General features: G+C 39.9%; 1 protein-coding gene across 5 annotated transcripts in view; it reads right to left on the bottom strand.

Annotated features, from left to right (window-relative positions):
• Positions 1 to 12,017, bottom strand: part of LOC132896817 (lck-interacting transmembrane adapter 1) — an 81,870-nt gene extending 69,853 nt beyond the window's left edge. For 2 of the 5 annotated variants that reach the window (XM_060937902.1, XM_060937906.1), the window contains exons 1-2: positions 11,792 to 12,017; positions 11,289 to 11,388 (exon numbers count right to left, since the gene is read on the bottom strand). The gene's annotated coding sequence lies outside the window, so the exon portion shown is untranslated. Of the gene's footprint in view, positions 1 to 11,288 lie in introns of all 5 variants that reach the window. The other 3 variants (XM_060937905.1, XM_060937903.1, XM_060937904.1) reach the window with 3 other exon arrangements.
• Between the last annotated feature and the right edge of the window lie 1,144 nt (positions 12,018 to 13,161).

Raw genomic sequence — 13,161 nt, 5'->3', positions numbered from 1 at the left:
CATGAAGAGTCATGAAATATCCAACCAGAATTCTGCCAGAAGCTTGTTCATGGTAATCAAAAATGTTTGGTCAAGGTGAATCTTGCAAAGAGACATTTTACCCAAATATTACCGTAGGTGTGCTGTATGTATATTTTTGACCCTGTGTTGATTTCAGAAAACCCAAAGAAAATTACAACCCCGATTCCAAAAAAGTTGGGACAAAGTACAAATTGTAAATAAAAATGGAATACAATAATTTACAAATCTCAAAAACTGGTATTGTATTCACAATAGAACATAGACAACATATCAAATGTCGAAAGTGAGACATTTTGAAATTTCATGCCAAATATTGGCTCATTTGAAATTTCATGACAGCAACACATCTCAAAAAAGTTGGGACAGGGGCAATAAGAGGCTGGAAAAGTTAAAGGTACAAAAAAGGAACAGCTGGAGGACCAAATTGCAACTCATCTCATCTCATTATCTCTAGCCGCTTTATCCTGTTCTACAGGGTCGCAGGCAAGCTGGAGCCTATCCCAGCTGACTACGGGCGAAAGGCGGGGTACACCCTGGACAAGTCGCCAGGTCATCACAGGGCTGACACATAGACACAGACAACCATTCACACTCACATTCACACCTACGGTCAATTTAGAGTCACCAGTTAACCTAACCTGCATGTCTTTGGACTGTGGGGGAAACTGGAGCACCCGGAGGAAACCCACGTGGACACGGGGAGAACATGCAAACTCCGCACAGAAAGGCCCTCGCCGACCACGGGGCTCGAACCCGGACCTTTTGCTGTGAGGCGACAGCGCTAACCACTACACCACCGTGCCTCCCCAAATTGCAACTCATTAGGTCAATTGGCAATAGGTCATTAACATGACTGGGTATAAAAAGAGCATCTTGGAGTGGCAGTGGCTCTCAGAAGTAAAGATGGGAAGAGGATCACCAATCCCCCTAATTCTGCGCCGACAAATAGTGGAGCAATATCAGAAAGGAGTTCGACAGTGTAAAATTGCAAAGAGTTTGAACATATCATCATCTACAGTGCATAATATCATCAAAAGATTCAGAGAATCTGGGAGAATCTCTGTGCGTAAGGGTCAAGGCTGGAAAACCATACTGGGCACCCATGATCTTCGGGCCCTTAGACGGCACTGCATCACATACAGGCATGCTTCTGTATTGGAAATCACAAAATAGGCTCAGGAATATTTCCAGAGAACATTATCTGTGAACACAATTCACCGTGCCATCCGCCGTTGCCAGCTAAAACTCTATAGTTCAAAGAAGAAGCCGTATCTAAACACGATCCAGAAACGCAGATGTCTTCTCTGGGCCAAGGCTCATTTAAAATGGACTGTGGCAAAGTGGAAAACCGTTCTGTGGTCAGACGAATCAAAATTTGAAGTTCTTTATGGAAATCAGGGACGCCGTGTCATTCAGACGAAAGAGGAGAAGGACGACCCAAGTTGTTATCAGCGCTCAGTTCAGAAGCCTGCATCTCTGATGGTATGGGGCTGCATTAGTGCGTGTGGCATGGGCAGCTTACACATCTGGAAAGACACCATCAATGCTAAAAGGTATATCCAGGTTCTAGAGCAACATATGCTCCCATCCAGACAATGTCTCTTTCAGGGAAGACCTTGCATTTTCCAACATGACAATGCCAAACCACATACTGCATCAATTACAGCATCATGGCTGCGTAGAAGAAGGGTCCGGGTACTGAACTGGCCAGCCTGCAGTCCAGATCTTTCACCCATAGAAAACATTTGGCGCATCATGAAACGGAAGATACGACAAAAAAGACCTAAGACAGTTGAGCAACTAGAATCCTACATTAGACAAGAATGGGTTAACATTCCTATCCCTAAACTTGAGCAACTTGTCTCCTCAGTCCCCAGACGTTTACAGACTGTTGTAAAGAGAAAAGGGGATGTCTCACAGTGGTAAACATGGCCTTGTCCCAACTTTTTTGAGATGTGTTGTTGTAATGAAATTTAAAATCACCTAATTTTTCTCTTTAAATGATACATTTTCTCAGTTTAAACATTTGATATGTCATCTATGTTCTATTCTGAATAAAATATATGGAATTTTGAAACATCCACATCATTGCATTCCGTTTTTATTTACAATTTGTACTTTGTTCCAACTTTTTTGGAATCGGGGTTGTAAAACTTGTGCACCAAATTCTAGTGGTTTTTAAAAAAAAATTAATTAAAGATGTATGGCACGGGCGGCACGGTGGTGTAATGGTTAGCACTGTCGCCTCACAGCAGTAATGTCCTGGGTTCGAGCCCAGCGGCTGACGAGGGCCTTTCTGTGCGGAGTTTGCATGTTCTCCCTGTGTCTGTGTGGGTTTCCTCCGGGTGCTCCGGTTTCCCCCACAGTCCAAAGACATGCAGGTTAAGCTAATTGGTGGCTCTAAATTGACCATAGGTGTGAATGTGAGTGTGAATGGTTGTTTGTATCTGTGTCAGCCCTGCGATAACCTGGCAACTTGTCCAGGGTGTACCCCGCCTCTCGCCCGTAGTCAGCTGGGATAGGCTCCAGCTTGCCTGCGACCCTGTAGAACAGGATAAAGCGGCTAGAGATAATGGATGGATGGATGACAATACTGATAATACAGTACTGATAATATGGCAATAATACAATATAATAATACAATACTGATAATATGACAATACAGATAATGGATGGATGACACTCATGTCATATGCACGCACGCACACACACACACACACACACACACACATATATATATATATATATATATATATATATGTATGTGTGTATGTGCCCTGTGATGACCTGGCGACTTGTCCAGGGTGTACCCCGCCTTTCGCCTGTAGTCAGCTGGGATAGGCTCCAGCTTGCCTGCGACCCTGTAGAACAGGATAAAGCAGCTATAGATGATGAGATGAGATGAGATCACTATGTGGCAAGTGAAACGCCCTTTTTTTACTGACAGTGACTAATATTGCACATTAATATGTGAACAATGTAATGAATTCTTATTTTCAAGCATGAAATAAATTACAATACAAATTATTGCATAATGTTATGAGGAGCATTAGCATGTGGTAATAAACAAGGGCAATGTGTACATGAAGTGCAAAGATTCAGGTTCGTGTTAATAGCAAACTCAATGATTTGAATCAGCTTAAAAAAACCACATCAGCTTTAAGTTATGAAAAAAATGCACTTATCAGTGAATTTGGTTAACAGTTCATCAACTGCAGTTTTTGTTATGTGGTGGGAGTATAACAACAAGAATATAACAATGATGTAAAATAACTAACAGTGTTACAAGCCTGGTACAATTTATCTTGAAATTTCAAGAATTTCTTTCTCCAGAACCTCTTTTTAAAAATAGCTCATCCCTAGTGCAAACCTAGTGATGTTGGCTGAGGTGAGATATACAGATATAAGGGACAGCACAGCAGGAGTTCATTCTGTGTGTGTGTGTGTGTGTGTGTGTGTGTGTGTGTGTGTGTGTGCACATAGGTGTGTGTCTAAGTGCAGGAAGATGACTGATTTCCTACCACAAACCATGTTTCCTTCTCAAAACTGCATGAACTTCACTTGTTCAACATCAACAGCTTCACTTTTTCCATAGGTGTCACACACACACATTTTATATACTATAAAAATTAAAGAAGCACAAAGCATGATAAAAAGTCACCTGCTATGTGAGTCCTAATAATAAAAAATTAAAAATAGAGTTTTGATCAGAAGTTTACATTCACTCATCCTGGACATGAATGTCATGGCCATATTGGGCTTTCAATTATTTCTTTGAACTTTTCTGTTTCTGGGGAATAATGACTGTATGACATACATCTTAAATAGAAAAAAAGGTTGAAATTTGTTTCAGGTTTTCTAAAATAAACACAGGTTCAAAAATATACATACAGCACAACTAATATTTGGTTAAATGTTCTTTAGCAAGTTTCACCTTGACAGTATGCTTTTGTTAGACATCAACAAGCTTCTGATGAAAGTCTGGTTGGATATTCCCCTTCTTACCAGAATTAGTAGACTTCAAATAAATTTGGTGGTTTCCTGGCATGGACATGACTTTTAAAGGGAAATTCTTTTTTTGTTTTTTACTAGGGACAAAAACAATCAAAATTGATCCAGGATTGAGTTAGAATGATATAACCAGAAACCGTAAAATTGCTATACGATGTTGGGCAAACATCTGTGTCAAAGTAAACTGCTTTGAGCGAGAGTATACAGCCCCCATGCGATAATCGACTACAGGCACTGAAAGGGGTCCTACATCAAAGACCAGAAGAAGATAAAGGTCAAACAGTGACTGTAGAAGCAGTCATTTTCTCCAGTTTCTTTACAGTTATTGAGGTAAACAGACACAAGAGTGTTTCTGGAGGGATACTTTCCATGTTGTCAGACACTTATAATAACATTATGAGCCTGTCAGTAGTGAAAACAAGTGGTTTACTTTGATGCAGATGTTTGACCCCTAGAATTACACTGTATAGCCATTTTGTAGTTGCCAGTTATCGCGTTCTAACTCAATACAGGACCGATTTTTATCATTTTTGTCCCTAGTAAAAATTTGGACCTAATATTTGGTAAAATATGACCCAGGATAAAAACATATCAGAGTTTCCCATGAAGCAGAGTCCACATATTTTCAATAAAGTTGAGGTCAGGACTTTGGGAAGGCCATTCTAAAAACTTAATATTCGCCTGCTTTATCCATTCAGCTCAGGGTGACGGTTTGGGTCTTCTTCCAGACCTTGGCAAAATGGCTACACCTCCCAATAACTTGTACTTGTCAAACAAACCCTTTTGATGTTGGCACAGAGAAGCTATCCACTGTAGTCATTCATGATCTCTAACAGAAGTTAAGAGGTCTTGGCAACTTAAAAGGCATTTTAGAACATTCAACATCACCGAATTAATAATCTAAGTGGGTGTATGTATACTTTTTGACCCTGTATGTATAATTTTGACTGAGTTAATTTCAGAAAACCCTAGATAAATAAAAAATTGTGCACCAAATTCTTGGGGATTTTTTTTTCTATTAAAGATGTGTGTTGTACAATCACACTACCTCCGAAAAAAAAAAAAAACAGTTCAAAAACATCACTGAAAGCCCAGTATTGCCAGGATCATGACATGGCTATTGGTTCCAGATGAGCTGCTTTGAGAATTTCAGAAACTGCTGATCTCCTGGGAATTTCACACACAACAGTCTACAGTTTATACAGGCTTCTAAAACTCTTTTAGCAATGTAACCTCCTTTTTTGTTTATTAGACATCAGACTGCTTTTATGGAATACAGTATACAATTAACAGTTATTCCATAAAACCGAGTCACACATGAGCTATAAGCCGTGTACAACGAGATTGAGAGGAATAACTGTTTTATTCTATCCACATTCACTGGATTTTGAGAAACAGCATTTTTATTTTTTGCAAATTTGATAAATAAAAACTTTATACAAAACGTCCGACAAAATCACGTCCGCTTAGAATGTAAACAAACCAGCGAAATGACAGGAGCAATTTGTGAAAAATGCTATAATAATAAACTCTTGAAAAATTAAAAAAAAAGATACATTCTTACCATCAAATACTTTCATTCCATATTTTGTTGCTTTTTTTTATTTTTTGGGGTTTTGGTTTCAAGTAGAGTTTTTATTTCATTCTCGGTTGGTTCAGCAACACGCGCTGCCATTTTGTTTTTCTCTACTCATGGTATATGAGCTGATACCCTAGTAGTAGAGTAGCCAATCAGAGCATGTGATTGCTTATATCCAGTGAATGTGGATATAATAATGACTGATAGATGCTATAAAAAAGGGACAGTTCTCCAAAATGTCCTATTTAAATTCTGTAGACAAATTCAGTTCTCATTTAGTTATTATTATTAAACTACTAACCACAGTGAAAACAACAGGCATTAGCTAAAAATTACGCAAGACCAGTCCAGACAAAATGTTTTTTTACCTCAGAAATGTCGATCCTGTTTCCACCAGTGAGAACAAATAAATCTTTAACAATAATTCACCTGAACTAAATCATGGGAGAGATATGAAAATCAGCCAAATCAAGTCAGTATTGTATATTTTTTTTATCTGCTCATCAAACCATTTAACTAAATTCCCATGGCTTTTTGGTGGAACCTTTAAAATATATGGCCATATCGTACACATAGAAGTCTGGCAAAAGAAAAAAGGTGGCATGAAACATCTGGCATGAAAAAGTGAAAGTTGTGCGGAAATATATTATCCACGTTTGGATCACATGTGCTGTATAAAGGATTTACAAAACACTGCAATCATAGCGGTGGTGCAGTAGTTAGTACTGTCATCTCCCAAGAAGAAGGTTCTGGGTTCGAACCTTACATGGAGAGTTTGCATGTTCTCCCCATGCCAGCATGGGTTTTCTCTAGGGGCTCTGGTTTCCGCAGACATGTGGATTAGGTCAGTAAATTGCCCGTAGGTGTGAGTGTGAATGGTTGCTTGTCTCTGTGTTAGCCCTGTGATCGACCGGCGACCTGCCCAGGGTGTACCCTGCCGCTTGCCCAAAGTCAGCTGTGACTGGCTGCACCTTACCCTATGACGCAATAATAATATTCAAGCATCATGGAAAATTTTTTTTTTCCCCAGCACTTTTCATAAAGTCACATAAAACATGCAGATGGTCATTGTTAAAGCTAACTCATGCAGATTAATATAGAAGTGTATTGTGGCAATTGCACTGTCCTTCTGCTCTGAGACACAGACAAAGTATTGTGTGTTATAGAGGAAGCTGTCTAATGTATATAGAGTAGGGCTTGAGTCTTCCATACTGGTGACTTTGGTGCACTCAACTCTTATTTCCTGACCATGTAATCATTAGAGAGAGAGAGAGAGAGAGAGAGAGAGAGAGAGAGAGATTGGATGGAAAGGGATGGTGGGAAAAAAGAGCAAGACAAGCCCCCTGTCTGCCCGTATGTGACAGCAGTGTGAATATCACTATCCATCATCTGCTATGCTGAGAGAGGGATGAAGGAGAAGGAAGACATAGAAGGCTGAGAGAGAGAGGGCTAAGAGGGAAGGGTGAAAGAGCTCTTCTTTCTCTCTGCTGTTCTCATCCTTCAATCACAGTTGAATAAACCCTGACATTCATTCAGATGAATAGCATTGTTGCAGGTCATTCACTCACATTAAAGTAATTACTGAATGATCCAAGCTGTGAATGAACAGCACACTCTTGGGAAACAGCATGAATGGTCTCACAGCTGTTTTTTTTTAGTTTTTTGGAGACTCAATATAAAACATTACAATGTTCAGAGCAGTTACATTTTGCTAATATTCTGGCCAGATTTAAAGGCAGCATCACATGTATTTTGTTTGGTCAAGGCAATCCCCATAGTTCTGTTCACTAAATGAGAGTATCATGAAGGTTGAAGACAGACCAGTCAACTCAAGTAAGGAATAATTTCAGTAATATAGTATGTTATAATAAGCATATTACAAAATGGGCATCTTTCATATTAGTTATCATAAGCGCAAACCCCTCAAACTCCTTGGCCATGATGGAAGTATGATGGAAGGCAAACAGAATAGAGGAAGATCGAGAAAGCATTGGCAAGACAATACGTATACCAATGGTCCAGTCTCAATATCAATGAACTTAACAAAGCTACACATAACAGGAAACTTTGGAAGGTGATTTCTCATATTAGTGCACAATCTGCCACAGGCAGAGACAGCGTTAGATGATAATTACAAAATAAACAAAACAAACATTCTCATAAACCGCTATTAACTGCCCCATTCAGGGTGCATTCTCTGCTCATGTCCTGATATAGGCTCCACCGCAACGTTGACCAGAATAAAACAATTGCTGAAGATGAAATAATGAAAGGAAGCATATTACAAAATAGGCATCTTTCATATTAGTTTCATATTAGTTATCATAAGAGCAAAACCCTCAAACTCTTTGGCCATGATGGAAGTATGATGGAAGGCAAACGGAATAGAGGAAGATCGAGAAAGTGTTGGCGAGACAATATATACCAAATGGTCAAAAGATTGGTCAAAAGACAAAAGATTAGGCAATTATCAAAATATGAAATATATAGGGTTAGTCAAAATTATGTTAACACTAATGGATTATTTTTCTCCTGAATGTGTGGTGCGCTGTGACCACTGCTGGCGTAATTGGGCCCTACTTTTTTTGACACCCCAAACAGTGACGTCAGACGTTTGCTTACAAATGGTGCAGCAGTACGCCATTGATGAACTTCCACTACAGATATGTAATATTGGATCATTTTCCTCAATAAATAAATGACCAAGTATAATATTTTTGTCTCATTTGTTTAACTGGGTTCTGTTTATCTACTTTTAGGACTTGTGTGAAAATCTGATGATGTTTTAGGTCATATTTATGCAGAAATATCTAAAATTCTAAAGGGTTCACAAACTTTCAAGCACCACTGTGGATATATATATATATATAATAGCATGTCTAGGTATAATGTGTCTTACAAACACCTTCTAATGATGATCGCTGTCTTAATCTGTCCATAATATAATATGCTATGCATACACAAGCCCTGGGATTACACTATTTAGCCACTGTACCAGCCTGTGAAGAAGCAGGACATTTGATGTCTGAAGAAAGAGTGCTTTCACACCTACCTTCTTTGGTCTGGACCTTCGGACTTCTCAAATTGGTCCAAACCAAAACAGCAGGTGTGAAGGTGCCTCAGATCACAATCCAGAAAAAAGGACCTGTGCTTTGTTAACTCCTGTGCAAGGACATGTGCCTCTCTGTCTGACAATTATGCTGCATGTAAAACGGCAGCTCTTACGAGGATTGGCAATAAGTGAAGAGTAAGTGAAGTGCTAGCTCTGTGAAGTAGGCTTTTAGTTGAGGATTATGGCACTTATTGATGAATGAAATCGGTGGCAGAGAATACAGATGGTCGATCAAAAGTACTGCTTCCACTGCTGATGATAACAGCGTACAGTACAAAACAGCCTGGCAGAGCTGAAAGCCATGAAAACTGATGCAGAGCTTTCATTGCTTCTGGTTATTAGGTAATTATTATATTAGACACTTGGTTCTGGGGTAATTTGTATTTCTCCCATATGGTAAAATTATAATACTAACACTTAGTGGTGAGTGAGGTTTTTTTGGTTGAGGGTGTGGGGAGGGGGTGGAATCCTTCTGCCAGTGTCTGGCATAAATGAGTAAAATCGTTAATCCATGTCTGAACACAAAGTTAAAAAAAAAAACACCTTTATAAAATTTCAAACCCTTGAGGGGTTTTCATTTTGTCCTTCTGGAGGGACTTTGCAAGATAGTACAACCTCATCACAAAGTGTTTCTATATCAGTATACAGTCCTGTGCAAAAGCCTTAGGCACTGTATTATTTTTTTCATACAAACTTTGTTATAGATTTCTATTTTATGACTTTTTCATTATCGAGTCAGTACAAAAACATTTTAGAGTTCCAAACGTTCGTTTTCCAGCACAAAATTAAATGTTACAGGGGGAAAAATGTTTGTATTTGAGCAGCATATTCCATAAGAGACCACTTTTCAGAGTAAAAAAGAAAACATAATGAAGGTTACTAAGTTTTGGTGCAAAATTAAGAAGCAAGTGTGACAGTCAAAGTGTCCAGAAGAACTGTAGCTGGTGCTCAGTAAAACCTACAGCTCATTTCCTTATCAAACTGCACTCACTGTACCTGAGACCACTGTTTTGTTTAAAGCAAAGGGTCGTCTCACACCAAATATTGACTTTGTTTCATTTATTATGGCTTACTGCTGTTTATAGTATTTTTTTTAATGTTGAAACATTTCACTTCGTTATTTTTAAACCATTTTTGTTCTACAGCATTTCTTTATATGTGCCTGAGACTATTGCACAGTACTGTATATTCCAAGTAGAATATCATTTGTTCAAAGTACAAAAAAAAAAACAAGCAGGAACCTAGCTCTTTTGCACAGTATACATTTCTGAATGTATACTGTGTTCACTGACTATCAGCATCAGTACGTTACAACAAACTGCTAGCTACGCACTGTTAAATGGCTCCTGTGCAGTATACCTACTTACTTGTGCAATACTTACATGTGCAATACACTTATGTTAACTGTATATCTTCAAACCTGTTCATTTATGCAAATTTGTGAATTTTTATATTTAAATTTGTAGTTTATTTTTATATATACCTTTTTTGTATACTTAGTACTTTTTGCACTACTCCTTCACTGCCTTATCTTTTTTCTTTCTATATTTTGCTGCTTTTTTGCTGCTGTAACAATGTAAATTTCCCCTTGTGGTATAATAAAAGGCTATCTTATCTTATCTTTTTTTTTCTCATGATATGGCCTAGCTTTCTAAAGAATAATTTTTAAAATCTAAAGTGAACTTGATTTGGGTTAGCATTGTTGCCTCACAGCAAGAAGGTCCTGGGTCTGAGCCCCGTGGCCGGCAAGGGCCTTTCTGTGTGGAGTTTGCATGTTCTCCCCGTGTCTGCGTGGGTTTCCTCCTGGTGCTCTGGTTTCCCCCACAGTCCAAAGACATGCAGGTTAGGCTAATCGGTGGCTCTAAATTGACCGTAGGTGTGAAGGTGAATGTGAGTGTGAATGGTTGGTTGTCTCTGTGTCAGCCCTGTGATGACCTGGCGACTTGTCCGGGGTGTACCCCGCCTCTTGTCCATGGTCAGCTGGGATAGGCTCCAGCTTGCCTGCGACCCTGTAGAACAGGATAAGCGGCTACAGATAATGGATGGATGGATGGATGGATGGATGGATGGATGGACGGACGAACTTGCTGTGGAGCATGTAGATCATCATTGTCACTGCCGAACCTGATCCAGGCTTGAGGCAAACCATGCTTTGGTTGACTTGGCAAATTGCAGTAGTAGGGTGACCGCTTCCTTTCTGTACACTCACTCACTCACTCACTCACTCACTCACTCACTCACTCACTCACTCACTCACTCACTCACTCACACCTACCTATGGGCAATTTAGTGTAGCCAGTGGGTGAGAGGCAGGGTACACCCTGGACAAGTCACCAGGTCATCACAGGGCTGACACATAGAGACAAACAACCATTCACACTCACATTCACACCTACGGTCAATTTAGAGTCACCAGTTAACCTAAACTGCATGTCTTTGGACTGTGGGGGAAACCGGAGCACCCGGAGGAAACCCACGCAGACACGGGGAGAACATGGAGCATGTAGATACTCAGGTTAAAATGGGAAAACTACTGTATTTATTCATTCATTCATCTTCACTAACCTTTTTTTTATCCTGGTCAAGGCCACTGGATCCGGAGCAATTTATCATAACCGTTCCACCCACATGTGTGTTTTTGGGAAATGGGAGAAAACCACAGAGCCTGGAGGAAACCAAGGTGAACATGGAGACAACATGCACAAAACCTCTACACAGACCTGAGCTCAGGATGAAACCCTGCACCATGGGGAAGGTTTTTATAAACAAATATAATCTTATTCACAACACCTGACTGACACTCCTCCCCTGGAGCACACTCTCATGTGTGAAGTGCAGAGCTGCACAAAATAATTTGACACACAAATGTAAAATAGTCCATAAAGCCTAAGCTGATAACCTGGTCAAGATAACCAGCTTTAGTTATCTCAAGTTTCAGGGATTTAAAACACATTAGTTTGTTAATAATGAAGCAAACCATTCTCTTAGTGAGGATGGAGATGGAGTCACATGTCATGAGCTGAAATCCCATCAGGAAAAACGAGTTAGATAATAATGTGTGTTCTCACCGCACGCTTCAGAGATGCCTCCTCCGCTGAGCTCTTCATGTTAACCACCGCTTCTTCTCCCGGGACTGACACTACTACAAACACCTCTCGACCTCTACCAAAGCATGTAAAAACCCATGGTCTGTTTCAGAGCTCTGTCTTCCTGTCATCATGCATTCAGAGCCCGCGCACCGCCTCTTATGATGGGATGGAGCCTGTCTCCTCTCTTTATTCTCTCAACTGAGTCAAGAGCATCAGTGCTTTTGCTCGAAGAGGAACTGAATGAGAGCCAACCAGCACCACCCAGTGGTCCAAACTTCAGTGTCTGCAACCTGCAGCTCTCATTTTACTTCCTGCTTAAAAGAAAATAATTTTCTTGCCATATCAGTACACAGGGCTCTCAAGTTTTGAATGCAGGCAAGAGTGGCATTCCCCCCCCCCCCCCCCCCCCATTGGGGGGGCCGGTTGGACAGGTCGCAGGAATGGTGGTCTTTCATTAATAATATTATTATTAGTGTTGTTGTTATTAATAACTGCTCAGACTTGCAGAAGAAAGGACAAACACACGGCACTGACAACTCAACCAAATACAAAGTCTTTATTCAATTTCCGTGTATTGAATAAGTGTGTGTGTGTGTGTGTGTGTGTGTGAGAGAGAGAGAGCAGAGAGAGAGAGAGAGATTATGACTGGTGTTGTTTATTGTAAGCGTTTGTTGCCTTTTTGGAGTCCTTCATCATTTGTGTTGTTGGCTCCCACTTAAAACAGTTCAGCTCAAGTCCAGCCATTTTCAGGGTCATGATAGAGGCCAATTCCCCATCCAGAGACAAGCTGTTTCGGGTTGAGATTTTGTTCAGACTGACCATTGAAAATACCCTCTCGGCATCAGCATTTGAATGAGGAAGCACCAAAACCAAGGTTGTTATCTTTGATAACCTCCCAAATTGATTCAAGCCAGTCACCTTTGAAAAAGGAACCAAGGGCCTCTATTACTTAAATGTTTTCCTTTTATCTTAATAATGAGCAAGTCATGTTGTGTGCAAAAAATTTCTTACTTTGTTCTTTTTTGAGGACATTCTTCCCCAAAACTCCTCAACGTCAAAGGATGTTGGGTCCTGTAATCTGTAATAGTTGGACTTTCCTCTTCCCTATATCTTCCCCTGGAGTCACGCAGTTTCTATATTATAAACAATAAAAACTTAATCTTTCATAAACGGGTCTTTCATAACTGCTGACAAATAAAAAAAAAATCTTCACTCTTACTGGTATTCACATGCTGCTTTAAACACACGTTAGTGTCGCTGTTATTATTACTGACCAGCGTCTGTTATTGCCTGTGAACAAGTGGAGCTGCTCGCCAGGGGATCATTTAAACAAGTGCAATACAGCTCAC

This window comes from Neoarius graeffei, chromosome 13 (genome assembly GCF_027579695.1).
Source record: "Neoarius graeffei isolate fNeoGra1 chromosome 13, fNeoGra1.pri, whole genome shotgun sequence".
NCBI classification, from domain to species: Eukaryota; Metazoa; Chordata; class Actinopteri; order Siluriformes; family Ariidae; genus Neoarius; species Neoarius graeffei.
The sequence above is the reverse complement of the archived record's forward strand: the minus strand, read 5'-3'. Positions and strand labels throughout refer to the sequence as shown.